Here is a 21,984-nt window from a genome sequence, read left to right as displayed (position 1 = left end):
TAGGGTCTGGAACCAGCTTCCAAGAGAAGTGGTGCAGGCTCCTACCCTGGGGGTGTTTAAGAGGAGGTTAGATACACATCTTGCTGGGGTCATTTGACCCCAGTATTCTTTCCTGGCATGGCAGGTGGTCAGACTAGATGATCTGCTCAGGTCCCTTACGACCCTAGAAACTATGAAACTATGATTATGCTGGATGGAGGTCTTGGTCTTCTATCCCTAGTTAATCTACTTGATTTTTCTTCATAGGAAAAAAAGAAATGTAAAAGCTGAAGAAATCGAACTCAGTGAGATGAATATTATTGCAGCTTAAATCAGCAGCAAATCATGAGAAAAGACTCTACAAATGTTTTTTAAAAATAAGTTTCTATTTATGCCCGTAAAAAGCAACTCAGATTTCAATATAAACTGAATCTCTTTCTTTTCTGTTCCTTCAAACAAGTTATGCAGTGAATGGCTTTGATTACATCTTCAAAGACAAATTGGTATTTATTTTCTTTGCCTGTATGGGAAATAAAATGGTGTCACATTTCCTTTGACCTCTTATTATATAAGTAAAAGAACAACTTTGTGGAAGTGAAATTAACAACTTGGCAACAGGAACAAATACCTGCTTGCTACCAGACCTTTGCCAAAAGAAAAGAGCTCATCACTACTGAACAGTATTTGAGCTAAATTGAATATGAAAGAGAATAATTGTTGCTGAGGAATGTTTTGAATGCAGAATGAAAATAATAAACAGAAGGCTTGTGCAAAGCAGCTAGTATTCACTTCGGATTCAGATATGGCTGATTCAGAGAACAGTGATTCAAATCACTGTCCCAGATTGATTTGGCTGAATCTGATTCAGAGATTCAGCCGCTGCCAAATCAGCTGACTCTCTGAATCAAACAGGCCTTATCCCCCAACCACTGTCCCAGCCCTATCAATGGCTGCCCCGCCCAGTCCTGGCTCTTAAAAAAAAAAAAGCCCCACACTCACCAGGTCCTGCCAAGCAGGGAGGCAATCCCCACATTCCCCAACTGCCCTGCTCTCCATGAGGGGCTCTGCCATGATCCTCCAGAGGCCCTGATGGCTGCTGCAGTTTCCAGTGAGTTCAGGGCTTTTTCTTTTTTTTTTTAAAGGACTGGGAGCTGGGGCCAAGCAGCACAACTATCAATGGGACTGGGAAAGCAGGTGGGGGATGGAGGCTTATGGCAGAGCCCCCCATGCAGTGCAGGGCAACAGGGATTGCTCCTCCCCCCACCTGGCAGTAGTTGGTGAGTTTTTTTGGTTTTTTTAAGTGTCAGGATGATGGGACCAGGAGGAGCAGCCATTGGCAGGGCTGGGAGAGCAGGTGGGAGTCAGGGGTACTCAGGGAGGCTAGGGGAGCAGGAATGGGATGGGCCCTGGTGGTGGTCCTCCCATGGTCCCCTCCCCACTCCTCCAGCCCCGTTGCTTGCCACCTACTTACTGGCTTGGAGTCTGGGTCCAACTCCCTGCAGTGCTGAGTGGGGACTGCCCAAATCTCTGAATCTTTTCTGAATTGATTTGGAGAGCTTCAAATCAATTCAGACCTTTTGACTGGTCTCCTGATTCAATTCAAATTCAGGGATTTGGCCACCAAATCAGGCTGAATCTCCTCTGAATCAAATCAGCACTCAATGGTTTTCACAGCCCTAATAAACTGCAGGTTTGGGGTTTATTTGAAAGAAAATGAGAGGGGTAATATTTAAAGATTAAACAGACAAGTCTCTTTGTCAATACCAAGTTTCATAATGGGAATCAGATACATAGATTCAGATTCATAAATGAGAACATATGACCATGAGGGAAATCTGGGAGTACTCTCCAAATACAAGTGAAGTGCATAAATAAGTTTTATATAAGATTAAATAAAAAGAGCCAACTGAAACCCTAGCATTTAACAGATTTCACTGACCCAGGTCCCAAAAAAAATACATATTTAAGGCATCTTGATGTATGTTAGTTGTGTTCTAAGAACATCTATGTGGTTGAGCCAGATTGGATTGAAGTAAAAGAGCACCTAGTTTCTGAATCCCAGCTGAATTAGGCATGAGCTATATGATGATCTACTTGTCAGTCATGACAAGAATTAATCACTTCTAGGTTTGCACAGAAGCAGACCTTTAGGTGCATTGGAAACTTTAAGATCAGAAGGAAAAAACCACACTATGGACCTTAGCCACATCTGACAGCAAGTAAACAAGGATTCTTAGGATTAGCACTGTATTTAGGCATCTAAACTCAGTTTTATCTATTGGTTTTTTTTCAATTCTTTTACATCTGGCCTTTTATATTTAACAACTTGAAGGTGTTAGCTAACGTAATCTACCATGATTAGCCTGTTCCCTAGGTCAGACTTGTATACGCATGCAATGGTCATGATTATGTCTAGAACCAAGTCACAGGGAACTGCTAATTCTTATATAATTAAAAGAGTCTCGGGCAAGGCTAACAAACCTAAAATTTGTTCTATTGCTGAAAAATAACAAGAGCTATGCCTTTAAATGTATGTCTATGCAACACGTGCTGTGTGCAGTTACATAGTCTGGATCACTGGGAGTCAGCTTAAGCACTGGACCCACTACAGCTACATTACCATGGGTCTCCAGATAGGCTGATATACTAGTACAGGTGGAATGTTACACTGATACAGCTATTCTGCTTCCATTACCTTAACAAGCTTTGAGGATCTCCACATGGCACTGCATTGTGCCATATTCACACAGTCCAACAAATTACTTTGGATTAAAAAGCAGGCAAGGAATTTTTCCTTTTAGCAATTGTGAGGCCTTCCATGCTTAATTGTGCTGTTTAAAGGCTTTGTGCACATTATGGTTTTTTTCAAAATTTCCCTTTCCTTTTGCCAGTGGTTCATTATTGTCCCCTGTTACTAACATTGGTGACAGTTCTAATGTATACATGGCTTTGGGAAGCTGCAGCTCTTTTAGCAACAAGTTGAATACTCCTGTTCATGGTGTAACTTGATATAATATTTAAAAAGCAGTAGCATGGAGTAGACTGGAGTCTTCCCTGTTAACAGCAGCTGTCATTTTTACCACTTCACTTGTAAGTGACACCTCTTTTCCCCACTCTTTGTCTTAAAGCATCTTTTTAAAACTACAAATAAGGTGGGGCAGTAACTGTGTTACCTTGTGTGTAACTTTCTGTATTTTTTCCAGTGCCAGTGTAAGTAAAACAAAACCAATAGCAGAAAAAAATGCCTTGGAACAATTCTGCTTCTCTACTTCATGCTTTGCAGGCCCCATGTCTTCATATGAAAGATGGAAACATAAGATAAAATACTCATGAGCAATAATAAATTGTTCAAATGAATATGGCCTATATAAAATTGATTTTTGGCATTTCTAGTAAATAAGTATTAAGCACATCAAATAACTATATCCAGAAATGATTTGCTTGATTTTCTGAAACAGTCAAATTGGCTAATGTGGTTTTTTTTTTTTTTTGAGAGGGGGATTGGGGCTGGGGGGTTAAACTGTATAGTAAAAAATTGTAATCAGTCAGACAAATTTGATTTATTATAATGGAAACACTGACCATGAAATAATCTAATGAAATAAAAGTTACAGTTCATTGATTTTGGGTTCATCTGGAAAGGAGTTCTCAAAGCAGTAAATCGTGAACTGAGTAAAAGTTATTGAGAGAAACTATATACAGTTGGATATAGAAACTACTTTAGAGAACTACTCTGCTTGCATTTGTTGTGCTAGAGACTTAAGATAAATATTTATCTAGGAATAGATTCACTATATGCAAGAGAAAAAAACACTTCCTAGGACTGTCATGCTAATGTATCTCTGTCCTGATCTCTAGAGTGAAAAAAGGTCATGTAGTTTCATGCTTATTTAGTAACTAGCCTTACTGCTGGGACTGTCATATGCTAAGGGGACATGGCAAGTAATATATAGGTTCACCACCCTTCAATGCAAATGTGACAGGTGGGTGAGACTGGAAGTTCCAGCCCCTTAGCCCTGTCCCCTTTCCCCTTGTATGGTGTGTGACATCACCAGCCCTGCCCCCTGACCCCAGTCATGTGGTGCATGACATCACCGGCCCCGCCCCTGACCCCAGTGATGTGGTGCATGAATCAGGAACTGCGCACCCCACTGCAGGCACATGGTGTGTGACATCAGCAACTCTGTCTCCAACCCCCAGTCATGGGGTGTGTGACACCAACACCACATGGTCCATGACATCAGAAGGACAGCCCATACAGACCCCCAAAGCCCAACCCTTCATGCTGCAAGAACCAACCTAGATCATGTGGTGCAGTTATGACCTACCAGGTCCCAGACTGCTCTAGCCCCCGCTGCAGGACAGGCATGGCCTATGGGGTGGCAAGGTGGTGGTGTGACCCATCTAACAACCCACCCCACCACCCCCAACCAATTGGCAGGAGTTTCAGAGGCCTCAGACTTCCCAAGAATGACAATGAACCAATTGGAATGAGTAGAGGGGGTGGGATTTAGGCTGCAAGCCCCACCAGGTCTATTTGCTTTGCAAAACAACCCCTCTTTTTATCTGAGACCATGGTAAGGCAAGTAGGGGTGGATATGGATTCTTTCACAACACCTGTAGGCCCACTCACTACAACCCCAAGGTGGCCTCATAGAAAGTGTTACCGTAGAAATAGTTTTGAGGAGGAGACATGGCTACTTGCCCAGAGACTCTTTGAGACACCTGACCCTGTATGGGAAGACCCAGTGAACAGGGAAATGGAGGAGGCCCAAGCCCTTGAAGCAGACATGGAGAATTCGGAAGATACTATCTTTGTTCCAGAGTCTGTGTGCAAAGTAGAGATCATCGCAGAGGAGAGACTGGTAAGAGACTTGAAGCATGGTTGTAGGGGCACTTGGGTTTTGAGGGTGGTGGTGTGGGTTCACTTTATGGCATATGTGTGTTTGGAAGTAGCTAAGGACTGATTGATTAAACAGCAGCTAACTAACTAAGTCCTTTATTTGAACTCCTTTGCTGTTAGATGAAGCCTTTCTAATGACTCCAGAAAACCTACTCACCAGTACACAAGAAGGAAGTGTATGCTTCTTCAGAGAACAAAGACCAGATGAGGCTGAAGAGTTCAGAAGACAATTAGGCATTGAATCAACAGATCCTGTTACAGCTTGTGAATGTTAAGTTTTCATGAAGTCTTTTGTTTGCATTTTCTTTTATGGCATAATGAAATACTGCTTGAGAGAGAGACTTTTTGACCTATGCTGGGGGTGCACATTTGACCTAAGGGGTCAAGAAGCCCATGAATGTATTACTTGGTTAGATGTAAATCAAATAATTCAGGAACTTTGCCAGGAAATATGTCTTGATAGCATTTTCAGTGCTGTTATAGCCATTGGGTTTGCCAGGAACATTCTCACAATTACCAGGAAACATTTAATTTAGGTGAGAGAGCTTCTAAACACTGTGTATTCTGCAGAAGATCCTAATGCTGCCCTTCATGATTTGATCACAGAGGAAGATAAAACACTTATACCCCATATTGAATGCTTGATTGGTACTAGAGTTTATAAAACCCTGCTTAAGAGAAGGGCTTAGCAAGAACAGTTTAAAATGGGGTGGGGCTTATATCTTTTGCTGATCTTGGTGGGAGGCTGGGGGATGTGAGGTTGTAAATCACATCTAATGTAGATTAGCATTTGGTTTAGTGTCTTGGATCTCTAATCACATACATACAGGGGTTTTTGTAAAGATAAAGCCAATGAGACTTAATGGTCACTAGAAATGATTAAAAAACCCTTCTTAGGGAAGGGGTAATACAATAAACTAGTAAATATTGTAAAAGTTTTTGATGGAAATAAAGATTGAATTTAAAAATGTATATTCTCACAGCTTTTGTAAGGTATGGGGGTGGTGGGGGTGTGTGTTATAAAGATAAACCAGACCACAAAAAAAAAAAAATAAAAAATGACCATTGCATTTAGAGCTTTTCATGTTTTAAGACTAAAGGAGTAATTTTTTTACTAAAAGGCCTGCTGTAAAGATAAGGCCAACAAGGCTTAATGGTCACAGGAAATGATCAAAAAAAATTCTTAGAAGAAGGTTTAACAAAATAAATGAGCAAATGTTATAAAAGTTTTTGATGGAAATAAAGACTGAATTTAAAAATATATATTCTCACAGATTGTGTATGGTATGGGGTGGCGGCTGAGTATCATAAAGATAAACCAGATTAAAAAAAAAAAAAATGCTGACTGGTGTGTCCAGATCTCCATATGTTTTAAGACTAAAGGAGTGGCGTTGTCTTTTAGTGGCAACTATTTTAAAACAGTTATATTTTTACTTTTTACATACACTATTTTCCTTAATATATTATTTAATTTTTTAATACAGAGGACTTACTTATTGTATCATTTCATTTATATTATGGAGAACTTATTAGGTTGGGAAGCCCCATGCAATTTTATCCCAGCAAGGTAAAAACCATTTTAAAATTGTGGGTTATTTGTGGGTGTGTTACTATAATCACACTAAGTTATAACAACTGTTTGTAACTGTTTGTTTTCAAACAGAACCTCTTCTTTTAAAATAGAAAAGCAGAACAAGCACATACAGTCAAGTTTTTATCCAGTAGTAAAAGGTAATTTTTCTGAAATCAGCTTCTGAAAATTTATATGTTTCTTGTGGGAGAAGAAGCTGTGTGTAGGGGTTAAGCAAATTTTAAATCTGTAGTGTGTGAGGAAAGTGAATTCTCAATGTTGAGACGTAAATTTTATATTTCCTAAGTGATCACATGCTCCACTCCTGAAGAAGAGTGGAGGCCTGGGCAGAGACCTCTAAAAGCACAAGCAAAAAACCCCAGAAATGCTCAGCCTGCAGATCATAACACCCAAGGATCAGAAGACCACCAGGACAGAACAGAAGGGTACGATTCCTCATCGGGAAACAAGCCACATACCTCTGAGAAAACCATATGTAAAAAGACAAGGATTCACACCCCCAAAACAGGGGATCTGGACCCTGTTAATAAGAAACCCAGGACTGATTGCTCACACAATTTAGAGGAAAGTCTTTCTCCTTTTTTGAAAGATCATGATTATTGTGAAAAAAAAAAAGGGTGGGTTTTCAGGGTGGGTGTAATCACCTTGTCTTGAAAGATCATGATTATTGTGGAAAAAAAGAGGGGGGGGTCGGTGTGGTTTTGGCAGGTGTATACATCTCAGAAAGAGTGTGCAAAGCACTTCGAAAGATCATGATTATTGTGAAAAAAGAGGGTGGGTATAAACACCTTGTCTTGAAAGATCATGGTTATTGTGAAAAAAAGAGGGGGGGTTGGGGGGTTTTTGGCAGGTGTATACATCTCAGAAAGAGTGAGCAAAGCACTTTGAAAGATCATAATTATTGTGAAAAAAGAGGGGGGTTTGGGGTGATACTGGCAGACCATATACATCTCAGAAACAGCGTGCAGAGTGCTTTAAAAGATCATGATTACTACAAGATTAAAAGGGTAAATTTTACTCAGAGAGGAGGTAGTCTGAGTAATTCGGACAGCAGTTGTGGCCTGTTACATAAGAGGGGGAGTCATGGTAAACACAGAGGTAAGAATGGGTGGTGAACCAGCAAGTGGCTCGCAGGGTGAAAAGTAAGGGGCTGGTTAAAGAGGAGCATGGAGAAGGCTAAACACTGGTTGAGGGAAAAAAAAGAGATCCCCTAGTACTGGCACTTTAGAAGGCCACTCAAACGCTTCCCCTCTTTCCAGTCCTGACCCTTCACCAGAACCCCCAGAGCCAGAGAGAGGGGGTGAAGAATATGATTTAGGAAGCTGTTTAGAGGGTCCCTCAACTATACCCCAGCCTCCCAGACCTGACCTTTCACCAGGACCCTCAGAGCTAGAGAGGGGAGATGGTGACTATGATTTAGGAAGACCTTTAGAGGGCCCCTCAAATGTTCCCAGGCCACCTAGGCTTCCCCCACCACCGAGACCTGAAGGGTCAGAGGGCTGGCATAACAAATCTGGTGTGGAAGACAGTTTAGAGGACTCCTCAAGCACCCCCTGGTATCTTGAGTCAGCAGAGGATGTTTTACCAGATGTACATATGGTGTGGGTGAGAAGGCAAAAGTGGTCTGTAGCCAGGTTTGGTGGCACGAGGTACACTGAGGAGCTCCATTTTGTGAATTTGGAGCATGTGCCATTACAAGTGGCACACGAAGCCATAACCCAAGGGGTGGAAGAAATTGTAGCAGAACTCCGACAGAGATTCACAGGCAATGATTATTCCCAGTTACATATTCAGGCAGATAGCACGGCAAACTGTTTATACTCTCAAGCTATTAAACAAGATGACCCCAGAGCTGTTTTTAGAGTGGTTCAGTGATCTGTTACAAAGTCAGAGAGAAATATTGCTCAATTCAACATTTCGGCTCATCGTGGTCATTGCGAGAGGCCGGGGAGGTGAGAGCTGTAGCATTATAAGCTCTATCCCCTATTCCCAGCTCCTTGCTAAAAAGAGGAAGTACTTAATCGACTTGAATATCTATGATACTAACCTGTGTTTTTCAGGCAGTCTATTGGCTGTTACAAAATGAAGAGGGGCCAGAGATGTCAAACTGCTAGATGGTGCCAAAGAACTGCGTAGGAAATTAGGCATGTCTATATATCAAAAGGTTATGCTTCATCAAGTACCTTTGTTTGAAGACCTTGAACAGGTTAACAGTCACATAGTGATGCATAAGGAAAAAATTTGGTGGAGTTTATTTAAAACACAGGATATACCCAGATACCTTGACACCAGTTTTCTTCTGTTACATGGTGAACACTATTATGGTATTTTGGTTGTGAAAAAGGTGTTTGGTATGAGAAATTATTGCAATCTTTGTCAGACATTGTACAACCATAGCTACATATACAGGTCCCAATGTTGTCTTTGCCTGAACCCAAACTGCTCTGAAAACATGGGCAGGACACAGAGGTGCCCTAACTGTAACCTAGTCTGTCGTTCCAAAGAGTGCTTAGAAAGGCACGTGGCCCTGGCCTCTGAAAATTGGATTGAATGTCTGACTAAAACTCTGTGCGATGAGTGTAAATCTTATGTGGACAAAAAGCATGAGTGCAAGAAGCAACAGTGCAAACAATGTTATGGGAAAATCACAGAAGTAAACAAGCACTGGTGCTTTATGTGCCAGATTAAAGAGCCTGAAGAAGATGAGGGGTACATTTTTTATGATTCTGAATGTATACAGGAGATCGGGATGCATGTGCCCAACTACATTTTTGCAATGGAGCTAAAGACGGGGGAAAAAAAACTTCAGAAAGCCACAGACAAAACCCCCAAAAAGTCTTGTAAAGCTAAACCCAAAAAAACAGAATTCATTTGGGAGTTTAAGGGTGAAGAGTGTCTGTCTGATTTTATTAAGGTCTTTATGGATAGAAAGTTCAAGGACTACACCTTCATAACTCACAACACCGAAGGCTACAATGATTACTTCATTGTCGGCCAGTTATTGAAGGAAAAATGGGCATGAAACTAATCACTCAGGGCAGGAAACTCATGTGCATTGAAGTGACCAGGCTAGGTATCCGTTTAATAGATTTTAAAAACTTTTTGTCAATGAAACTTAGCAGGCTTCCACAGGCGATGGGGTTTGAAGGATGCAAAGGTTATTTCCCATATTTTTTTAACATGGCAGAAAAACAAAATTATATGGGGTCTCTCCCAAAGATGGAGTACTATGGCACTAAAAATATGATGCCCGGTGAGAAGGGACAATTTTTAGAATGGTATCAGAATAACTGTGATAAGACCTTTGACATGCAAAAGGACCTGGCCTATTATTGCCAGCAGAATGTAAAAATTTTGAGAGAGGCCTGCTGCCTCTACAGAGATGAGATTATGAAAATGACACGGCATGTAGACCGAGTGAAAGTAGATGGTGAACTCCAAAATGTAGTCTGCTGCATACATCCTTTCCAATACATCACGCTGACCTCCGTCTGCATGGCCATATACAGTTTTATGTTTTTGGAACCGCAGATCATAGTGCTTCTCCCCCCGGACAACTATCACAGACAGGAAAAGGGGTTTTCAACCTCATCTATTCAGTGGCTAATGTACATTTTGGAGAAAGATAATATTCAAATTTGACATGCCTTACAGAGTGTGGAATTTCAGGTAGGCTTCTATTTTTCAGACAGCTATGCCAACATTGATGGGGCACCTATGGTGTTTGAATTTAATGAATGCTTTTTCCATGGTTGTGTCACTTGCTACAATGAGAAAGATCAGAACCCATTGACAGGGACCACCTTTGGGTTTCTGAATTATCAGGCATTGCACAAGACCGATTATCTCAAGAGAGAGGGGTTAACCGTTAGGACCATTTGGAAGCAGGAGTGGAGGGCTCTGTTAGAAACAGATGGGGAGCTGGCAGATTTTTAAAACAGAACCTCGCTGCCTTCTCCACTGGTGCCTAGGGATGCTCTTTTTGGGGAAGAATTAATGCCATCTGTCTATATTACCAAACTAAACATGGTGAACAAATACACTATTATGATTTTACCAATCTTTACCCCTTTATAAACAAAATGAAGGAATACCCAACTGGACACCCTGAAATCATTCATGAAAATTTCCAACCCCTGTCGAGCTATTTTGGAATAGCCAGGGTGAAACTGTACCCACCATGAAACTTTTTTTTTTCCCATGCTACCCACCAGGGTGAATGGCAAACTTACATTCATGCTGTGCCGCATCTGCGTGGAAACAAGACAGCAAAAGTGCAACCACACTGATGAAGGGAGGGCCCTCCTGGGCACGTGGTGCATACCAGAATTGAATAAAGCTCTCACCAAGGGGTACAGAGTAGCTCAAATCTATGAAGTCTGGCATTTTGCCTAGAAGTCTAGCACCCTTTTCTCACGGTACATAAAAATGCATCTCCAACAGAAACAGGAAGCCTCGGGCTACCCTGCCTGGTGTACCGACCAAGAAAAACAAGAGAGATACGTGGCCAATTTCTTGCAAAAAGAAGGCGTGACCTTATGCCCAGAGCATAACAAACCCAACCCTGCAAAGTGCCAAATAGCAAAGTTGTTTCTAAATTCTTTTTGGGGTAAATTCAGTCAGAGAACCAACTTGTCCAACACCAGCATCATTAGAGACCCCAAAAAACTCTTTGGCTACCTCTTTTCTCCCACCTATGACATTTCATCTTGTGACTTTATTGATGATGGGGCAGCCTGCATGTCTTGGAAACATGCCAAAGAGCGTTACACGGTCTCTGGTAACACAAACATCTTAATAGCCTGTTTCACCACTGCTAATGCACGCTTAGAGTTGTATGAGCTGTTAGACAGCTTGCAAGAATGGTGTCTGTACCACGACACAGATTCTGTGATATTTGTGAGCCGCGAGGGAGATTGGAACCCCCCGCTAAGCAATTATTTAGGCGAGCTCACCAGCGAAATCCCACCAGATGAACACATCACAGAATTTGTGTCGGCTGATCCGAAAACCTACAGGTACAAGTTGTCCGGCGGAAAGGTTTGCTTGAAGGTCAAAGGGATTACCCTGAATGTGGCCAACAGTGAAAAAGTCAACTTTGAAACCTTGAGAAATCTTGTTTTAGATTATGGGGCAAACCCCACTGGGGACACCCCTAAAACAATTGTGATACAACAGTGCTCTATCATCAGGAACAAAAGCAAGTGGATGATAGAAATCAAAACCTGAGAAAAATGCAGAAAGTCATTTATGACAAAAGGGTCCTCACCGAAAAACTTTAACAGCCTCCCCTATGGTTTTTAAAGATGGGTATGCAATGGAAGCACCCCTTTTCTGTGATTTTGGCAGGCCCTATCAACTGTGGTAAAAATTACTTTGTAAAAAACCTTTTGGAACATGCTGATCGAATGTTGTCTGTTATGCCTGAGAATAGTATGTGGTGCTATAGTTGTTGGCAGCTTTGTAAATATCCTTTTATCAAATTTGTGGAGGGTCTGCTGGACAGTCTCAATGACAACTGTTTGTTTCCTCCTAATAAAATAAATATGGTTGTGGTAGATGATTTGTTGGAATCTGCCTGTGACAGCGGCGAAATCGAGAAAGCCTTTACCAAGTACGTGCACCACCGGAATCTGAGCATTATGTATATAGTTCAAAATGTTTTCTGTCAAGGGAAAAGGAGCCGCACCATTGCCCTTAACACAAAACACATGGTTTTGTTTAAAAACCCCAGGGATAACCTACAGATAGTGTCCCTCGTGCGGCAGACATACCCAGGTAAGGCCCAGTTCTTTCTAGAAGCTTTTGAGGATGCTACTAAAACACCTTACAGGCATCTGGTGGTTGATTTAAAGGCTTCTACCCCAGACACTTTTAGATTAAGAACCAGGCTTTTTCCTCCTGACCAACTGGCTGCTTACACTTTTAAAAAAACAGCAGGTGGGAATAAAAAAAGATGATGCAGTGGCGGCCTCTTCTTAGCTCTCGAGATGGTGGAAGGAGAACATGTCTAACGGTGTAAAAAGAAATTTGGCTTTCTTAAAACTGCTTCTTCAATCCTCCCCACAGCAGAGAAAAGCTATACTCTGCTCGGCCTCTGATGATTTAGTAGCGGCCATTTCAGAAATTGCTCTGAACACCTTAAAAGGAAACAGCCCTTTGACACCGCATCAAATTTGCATGTTGAAAAAGAGATGTGGGATCATAAAAAACCTAAGTAACAAAAGATTGCCTCTTAAAAAAAAGAAACAGCTGGTGAAACAGTCTGGGGGATTTATCGGACCTCTGCTAAGTTTTGCTTTTCCTCTGATTACGGGGCTTTTGGCTAGCTGGTGATGGAGCATGCAGAAAAAATGTACCTGTTGCTCAAACATGAACTAGTACAATTAAGTGCTCTCCTGCCACCTCAGGAAAATATCAGAACCGAGGCAACCCACTTATCAGATGCTGAAATGAGGGATATTCTCCAAAGAGCGGGGTTAGCAGAATATGATGAGGCTAAACTGTATGCATCCGTGCTTCAGAAATACTTGACCTATGTAAATCAGGGTGATCTGGACAGAGAAAAATTAACCCTGTTTCTCCTGGAACAGACTTCCCTAGAAGCTGAAACCCCCACGAACCCCAACACAGTCGTTCAGGAAGTATTGGATAATGTGCATGCCCGATACAGGAAAAATGCTAAAGTACTGCTCACTAAACTGAGCCAGCACAAGGATATTTCTTCTTGGGATGATCAAGGGGGTTTTCTCTACAAAGGGATGCTCGTCAAGGGTTCTAACATGCTGGACTTGATCCAGAGAACTGTTCAGACTCACACCAGGACTACTAAACATCCGCCTAAAGGCTGGGACATCTTTATGAAAGCCATGGCCAAGCTGAACGTACCATCTTCTGTTATGGGAAACATTGTGAATTGTGATCATCTGGAACGCCTTAAAGTTTCTGCCTCAGACCAAGAAACACCAACAACATCACCTAGGAAGTGAAAAACTGTCTCTAAAAGCCATTGGCTCTCCCTATAAAGTTTTACACTTTGAATTAAACTATTCTATGCTGCTATAAAGTTTTTGTCTACAGAGGATTTTTTTGAATGAAAACACACACACACATTTAAATAACAACAGCTTTATTTATACAACATCAGCTGAGTTTTTTATTTAGACAAAGCATTCATGAAAGTCATAGCAAGAAATACATGTCTGGGCATGTTGATACATGTTTTGAGCAAGCCTGGCCACATGGAAATTTTTATATTTACTTTTCACAAAATGCATCACCACCCTATCATTTTGTGCTAAATTGTCAGAATAATGCAATTTTAAAGTCTGTTCAAATGATAGCCCCTTGCTACAGTGGTGTAGGAAAAACACAATTGTATTCACAGGTGACAGATTGGGGGGTCTTGTAACCGGTTTGTCTGAAAAACAGTATCAGTAGCGTTCTTGTTTAAAACCAACAGAATGCTTTAAGGAAAGATAGCGCTGTTTGAGGGGGTGACTGTATGAGTTGAAAAATTCTCCGTGGTTCCAATCCTCCAAGTAAACAGCCGACCAGTGTTCTCCGGGTTGATTATGCAGGTGCGTGTTGACCACCAAGCTCAGGGGTCTTCTAGACAGTCCAGTCTTAAGAAGCCAGTTGCAGGGGAAAACGTCTAAGAAAGTTTCTTTGGCATAAGGGTCGGAGGATAAAACCCTGATGAGCTGTTCAGTGTTCATCTTCACATGTAGTCAAATAGGACATTTCTCCTCTGATATATTTCTATGACGTCAAAGACACCATACACGATCATGTTAACCATGGTGGGCAAAGTGTATTTCTGCTCTCAGGTTCCAGGTTTTAATCAGCAAATAATGATCAGCACACTCCTGGTCAGGAGACAGGTCAAAGGCAAATTATCAGGGCCCAGTCTTTTGCATGGTTACCAGCTGTCTGTACCAGCTGCATGTATTCTCTCACAGGTCCCTCTGTTGTGCATTAACATTACTACTGTAACTAAAGAAGCTCCGTACCTGCGCTCTTCCAAGCGTAAGTCAATAAACCCATTTTGTTAAAAGAGCCCCAGCTTCCATGTCTCAGAACTCCACCGCCGCTAATCCCACCTGTTCCGTGTCCAATTGCCACCACCGCCACACCACCGTGACCAAGACCGTGAGCGTGGCTCCGGACCCTTGACAACAAAAAGTGAGGCAGATGTGATTTTTAGTTTACAGGGCCCAGCCACTGCGGTACCCATCAAGCAGAAGGCATCTTTGCTGCATCAGCTTAATTTCATATCCACACCATTCAGCAAGAGTTTGTCTTGAAAAAAACAAATCACTATGGAGATTTATCAGCAGCTCTATCTTTTTGCTCTGGTCTGTCAGGTTTGCTTGTCTCTGAAGGCAGCAAAGGTACAGCAGCATATTGTTCAAATCCATGTAATCTTCACCATTCCCAACTATGAAAAAGTCAAGGGGGCTGGACTCGATAATAGTCGAGAGCGGGGGGATCTCAACATACAGGCTTTTCTCAATGCAGGTCTGCACAGGGGCTCTTTGAAATGTATCCAGTTTAGATTTGGCACATTCCTCAGACTCACAGTGAACAAAGAACATGGTGGTTAAAATATACTTCTGCTTCCTCCAGGAGAGCACCCCTTCTTTCTTCCAGGCTGCCTCTTGGTTTTTCGTGTCTGGCTGCCCCGTTGACTTACCCTCTTCCTTTTAAGGGGTTGAGGAGGTCCCGCATGTCTGGAGTCTGGTGCGTCTCTCTTTTAAGGCTCTTTCTTTGAATATACACTTTGGCCAGACCCCTCCTGCTATTCCAGCTTGACCACCTTATCTAGGACAGCTCAGGAGACATGACAGATCACATCTTTGGCTATGTTTTGTGCTGCACTGACTGCGAAATATGCTTCCCATACCAGCCCCATACATTATGGGCACCCCCTGATATCTGGGAAGATCATATGCAGCCTGGGCTTTATAATAATTTGTGTACAAATTAGGGTCCCCATAGTTTTTTACCATCACCATCATGATTTTACTTATTTTAAAATCTTAAAGTCTTCCGGGGGCATAAATGAAGCTTAATGATCACCTTACCAAAGCGAAATGAGACGTGTTTGTTTTGATCCATCTTTATTTCAATGCTGATTGTGTCGATGTGGTGCTGACTGATGGGGACATAATGCGAGTTGTCATATGTAATGATGACAAACTCGTTGTTGCTCCCACAGACAAGGATGCAGAGTAGCAAAGGTACCAAAAACTCCCTGACAAGCTGATGTTCCACAATGTCCATGTAGACATATGGTGAATTGAACCCACTGGTAATATCAGCTGGGAAGGGTGTTTTTTTAACAGAGACTCTGGGTAGCATTCCCAAAATATAGGCTAGCTCACCATGCGTATAAAAGACATAAGAGTTATCTTTGGATTTAAGTCTCACTTTCCTGATCACTTGGTCATAGTGCATACCTAATTCAGGTGAAGTAGGATTGTATATAAGATCTGGTAACTCTGTGATGGTTGTATAATACTCCTGAGGCAGGATATACCCCCATTGTTTAGTCCCAGAAATGATTTTAAAAGGGGCATCTTCATTGATGTTGTTCCAACTGTTCAGGTATTGTATTTCTGCTAACCTTATCTCCGAGTTCCCCAGCAGATCCAGAGGTTTAACCAGCTGTATGGTAAAGCTCAAGCTGGTGCACTGTGGAAAAATGCTGGCACAAGCTTTGCTGGGCAAAGTGATGTAAAAGCCACCATCACACATCACAGCCTTCTGACTGAGATACCCCTATATGTTACAAACTTGGGAGGCTTCCACCCAGCTGTTTAAATTTAGATGGCCACCCCAACCATTTCACCAACTGCTTCTTTCATCCCTTTCCTTTTGTTGCTAGAACTTTTTCAACCCTGTAAACCTGTCCTATTTGGGGTTCACTTTTTGTAGTTCTTCAGGGTAGAAAGAACTCTTGATGGGTTCGTCTTCATAATCTTTTATGTATTATACAGGCATCTGCATGCATCTAAGGACTTCATCCACTATGAAAATCTCATCGATGAATGTTAGTTCATAACCTTTTTCAAACCTCCCTTTGGTCCTAGACACCCTCATTTGGTCTCCTTTTCTAAACATGGGTGCTGCTGGTTTTATTTTGAAATAGTCCCTGTACATGGTTTTCCACACCCATGGAGAGTTTCAGAAGTTCATGTCAACAGGCCTGGTGCAGACAGTTCTGTGAAAACTGTGGTTGTAGCTCTTTATAAATTCTGGTAACGCATCAATGTAGCAGAAGGTGTTGTGGGCTGTAAAATATCTTCACATCTTCAATTTTAATGTTCTGTTAAACCTCCCTACCACCACTGCTTTCACTTCACTTTTGGTCACATAATGGTGAATATCATACTGTTCTAACAGCTTGCTTAAAGACTCATTTAAAAATTCTTTTCCCTGATCAGTCTGTAATTTTTGAGGTACACAGCCCTCTGTAAAAATGGTTTTAAAGGCTTGAGCTATTTCACCACCTGACTTGTCTTTTAGACCCGCGGCCCAGGCATACTTTGATAATATGTCTATTGCTGTTAAGATGAACTTAACCCCACCATTGTGCTTGGAAAACTGCTGCATATGCACCAAATCTGCCTGCCATAGTGCATCAATATCTGAAACAACTGTGTTGTTTCTTTTAAAATGTATTCTTGCCAGTTTGTGTAGGGTATAAGCATCCTGATCTGAAAGCCAGGCAACCACTTTGCTTCTGTTCAGAACCTTATTCTCCCTTTTGGTGGCTTCAAAAAGTATGTTCACCCTGCCAAAACTGCCAGCTTCATTAGGAGAGTAATAAAATTCCTTTAACATAGCCTCCTGTGTAGACATATCTGGTAACCACTTCTCCCAACACACACCCCACGCTAACACGCATTGGTACATTGAAATGCTTGAGGACAAATTTAAACCATGGCACAAAGATACCCTCTTCCAAAGTCACAACGTCTGCTTCGGGGCCTGGGTGATAGGTCATAACTGTACCACGTGATCTAGGGCGGTTCTTGCAGCATGAGGGGTTGGGCATTGGGGGTCTGCATGGGCTATCCTTCTGATGTCATGGACCATTTGGTGTTGGTGTCACACACTACATGACTGAGGGTGGGGGTGGAGTTGCTGATGTCACGCACCACATGACTGGGGTGGGGGTGGAGTTGCTGATGCCATGCACCACATGACCTGGGTCAGGGGATGGGGCTTGTGATGTCAGGTACCATACAAGGGGAAAGGGGATGGGGCTAAGGGGGCACGGCTGGAAGTCCCACCCAGCTTTCACTTTTGCATTGAAGGGCAGTGAGCCTATATACTACTATGGCATATAGGCCATTCTTTTTACAGGTGCCATAAAATGTTTAAAAAAGAAAAGAACAGAAATTGGTTCACAGTGAATAAAACCAGACACTTACAGAAAAGGATAATATTGTAATTAATTATAAAACAACAGTCCTCTCTTATGTAAGGGTTTTACAAAGGATGACAATGCCATTCCCTATCTAGTGGGTAAGCTAAAGTGTAGAAATATGAAGTGATTTAACAAATACCATCCAGTAAGCGAGTATCAGCTGAGGTAGAGAAAGTGTCTAGTCCCCCTAAGCCCAGTGTGGCATAACAGTGCCTCTATCTCATCCATCCAGGAACCACTTCCTAAAGTTGTTTTAGCTTCCTGTTTGGCTGTTTGAGAGAGATTTAATTTGAGAAATAATCCATTTGGAGGTCCTTTCCCTGTCCTCCAAAATATTCAGCATTTCAAATTCATAATTTTAGAAATTATAGCTCTTGAATTGAACTTTAGAACAATAGATAAAAAATGCTGTAGTGCTCAGAAGTAAATGCAATAGTTGCATTATATTTTCTTGCATACAGCACAACTGGTTGTGAAGCATTTAAGGGTTATGTTCCATAACTGCAAAAATGAATTCAATTAAAGTTATTAAAGAAAATAGGGTGTCAAAATGATATGACCTTGTCAAGTACTCCTTAAAATCAGTAAAAGGAATGTTCTGCAAGTGATGTGTCTAGGGATCCTCTCATTTCCACCACAGATGGACTACTTTGTGGTTTACAGGTCCAACACTAAAAGATTGAATAGGCATTAAATTTTGAGGCCAATAAATTGTATGGTACAGAATTACAGTCTGAGCTCTTTGAATTCCTATTCTTTATTTAAACTGAGGAAGCTCATAATTTTTACTACATGGACTGAGCTGTATATACAGCAGTCATAGCTTGGCATAACTACCCCTGATCAAACCCTGCTTATTCATTATTGTGCATACACACTTTAACAAATAAGGTAACAAAGTAACAGTTTACCAATAATTTATATCCATCGACACTTGAAACTATGATGGAACCTCAAGATAAGTCAACATGGGGAAATCTAGTATTTTGAAAAGGGGAGGGGGTTGCAGCTGGTATGGTTCATCATCACATATAACACAACACATTATTCTCCAGTTAAGAGATACTAAAAGATTTATCAATATTCTATGTGCCTATTATTCAGTTTAAGATCAAAGCAAAAACAATATAATTATTGGAATGTGCACTGATTTTCTAGTTTACATATTAAATAAAAAACCCACAACAAACTAAGAAAAAATAGTAAAAATAATCAGAAGATATTGTGGCATTAGACCTGTAGTCAATTACAGTTCAAATTACATCTCTTATTCAGACTTGTAAAACAAACTCTAGGCTTCTTAAGCATCTTGCCAGTGCCTCCAATGCTTCATTGTCAGTCATTCCTACACCTGAGATAACTTTACCACAGCTGAGTTAAGGTTTTTAGCTCACAGCACTATCCCAAGTCCCCTGCCACTGCACGACTGCCTCTTAGACCCCATGCTGCCACCATGACCCCAGCAAGGACACCCATGATGCACTCCTGGATGCAGCTGCCAGGGCCATCCACACCTTCATGGGCCTCCAGCCCCACTGCCTCTGGGCCTACCTGGCCAGCCAGAATTGGTGGCTTCATGTTTCTTAGCACACCTTGTATGATGAGCAGTGGCTTGAGTAGTTCCAGATGGTCTGGACCACCTTTCAGGAGGTCCTCGACCAGCTCCACCCACACCTGGAGCAGCCTCCAGGGATGCTGGTGCCCCCTCACCACCCACCCCAAGGTCACCAAGGCCAACTTCCTCCAGGCCATCATCACAGCCTACATCCTATGAGGCTGTATAGGATGCTGTTTGGCAAGGCCTGTGTGGAGGAAGCACAGTGGGCAGAGGATACCTGGCACAGGGAGCACCAGCTGTAGTGGCTGCAACAGCACCAGCTCCCTCCCACTCCGAGGCCCTAGTTGACCTGCTCACCTACCAACAGGGGTCAGGGTACCAGATGCAAGAGGCACTGATCTACCATGTTCTCCTGCACTCCCTGCTGTAGCCAGGGACCTCTGCCCTACCACACAGCCCCAGCACCACACTCACTGAGGACAGTTTTCCAAAAAACACTTCATTCCTCTCCACAAACACATGCTCCTCTCCCTACTCCCTCCCCAACATCAGAGCCTGCCCCCCTCCCTCCTCCACACTAGACCCCATCCCCTCAACTCCTTCCCCAAAGAGCCCCTCCTTCTCCCATCAAAGCCCCTCCACCACCCACCCCACCCACCACTAATAAAACATCTTATGCAGACCATATGCAGTGTGTGCCCTCGTGGGCGGAGGGCAGTGGGGTGAGGACACCTAGGGGGTGGAGCCAGGGACAGATGCCCAGTACTACAACCTCTGGCTGCTCCCCCATGGATGCATATGCCACAGTGAGGCTGGTGAGTGGGGAGCTCACCTGAGGGGGGGAGGGAGCAGGTACTGCTCTGCCAGTGTGTCCATCTCCCACTCCATAGGCTGAATACAATACATCTTTAGAGGAGCAACTGCAGGCCAGGTAAAATCATTTGGTGCCCAGATCTGGCTTGCAGGATGTGTTTTACCTATCCCTGGTTAAGAAGGTCATCTAAACTGCTGAAACCTGCCTTCTTTCAGGCTCTCCTGCTCCTCATATTTTCATGTTGAACCAAATTAGTCTCCTTCAAGTTTCTTTAATTCATGCTTATTTACAAATGCCAGAGTTTAACTTATACATTGCTTCTAATGTGGCTGAAGTAGTTGGATGCCTATGGCAAATCAGCATAAGAAATATGTCAAGAAAGCAAAGTTCAAGTAAAAAGGAAAAATAAAATACTGTATCTAATGAGAGTCTGCAAAAAAGTATAAATAAACACAGAGTAGTGTCTAATTTAGCGTTCATATTCTCATGTTTTCTGCCATTCTCCAGTGTATAACATATATTAATAGTGACTTCTTTATGCACACTTATAAAGCAGGTTTAAAGGAATCTAAAGGAATCTGAGACTAAGGGAATATAAATGAAAGGGAGTAAAACAAATATATATTGCTTATGATTCTGGCCATCAAACGAAATCCTGAAAAAAACAGTCTTCATGACCTTCTCTCTTTTTTAAGGAATATAGTACTCTTTGGAGGAAAAAAAGATTAAAAAGCAATATTTCTGTCTGAATCATTTTAGTGAACAGCAGGGGAGCTAAAACACCTTCTGTTGTATGTAAGTGGTTACCCACCCCAAGGACTGAGACAGTTGGCAAGAGAGAGTGTTTTATACCTTTCAGCTATAGATAACGGCTAGGTACAGACCTAGGCAGAATCAATCTAAGTTACATAGTTTTCTGTAAATGGTGTAGTTTAGATCAGTAGTAAACAAAACACACACTGACCCTTTGCGGGGAGGGAAGGACAATGCTTAGATCAGGTTCTGCCATTTTCATACTAGCATATGTGTGTTGAACTTCTGTTCTGTTCCAAGTACAGACCAGTTTCCAATTACTTACACTAGTAAAAGGGTAATGTCTGTACCTGGCCAAGGAGTTTTGGATATAGAGGAGCACAGGGGGAAATGCATAGATAGGGACTTTGCTACTTTTACTTCTCCTATCCCTTATACATGTAGGTTTCCCTACCACATGCAGATATCCCACACAAACTCTCTTCCAGGCACACTGAGAAGAATAATAATATTGTGTAATTCACAGAGGAAGACAATTCTGTGATGCAAAGTCTAAAAAGAGAGCCAGAATACAGTATAGGATTTTTCTGAATTTACCTGATAGAGATTAAACACCAGGTTCTTTTAGGTTCTGTATTTTGGATTTTTTTTCCCACATGACAACATGAAAAATATGGTGGGAATTGGGCTATAATACCTGTATCACTGGATGACCCTCTTTCCACAGCAACTGCTCTTGTGACTATCAGCTGAGTAAACAACTGAGATGACCTTTCAAGCCAGCTAACTAATCTGTCCTAATGAGAAGCTGCTGATGTGCCTTCCCATGGTTAAGAGCTGCATTGTACACAAAACTGTCAAGCAAGAAAACCTAATCAATCTAAGTTAATGATGTCACACAGGAGTTTGTGTACCCTATCTACCCATCCATTCAAACAAGACTGCATAA

This window comes from Crocodylus porosus, unplaced genomic scaffold (genome assembly GCF_001723895.1).
Source record: "Crocodylus porosus isolate Cpor-Errol unplaced genomic scaffold, CroPor_comp1, whole genome shotgun sequence".
In the NCBI taxonomy this organism is placed as follows: Eukaryota; Metazoa; Chordata; order Crocodylia; family Crocodylidae; genus Crocodylus; species Crocodylus porosus.
The sequence above is the reverse complement of the archived record's forward strand: the minus strand, read 5'-3'. Positions refer to the sequence as shown.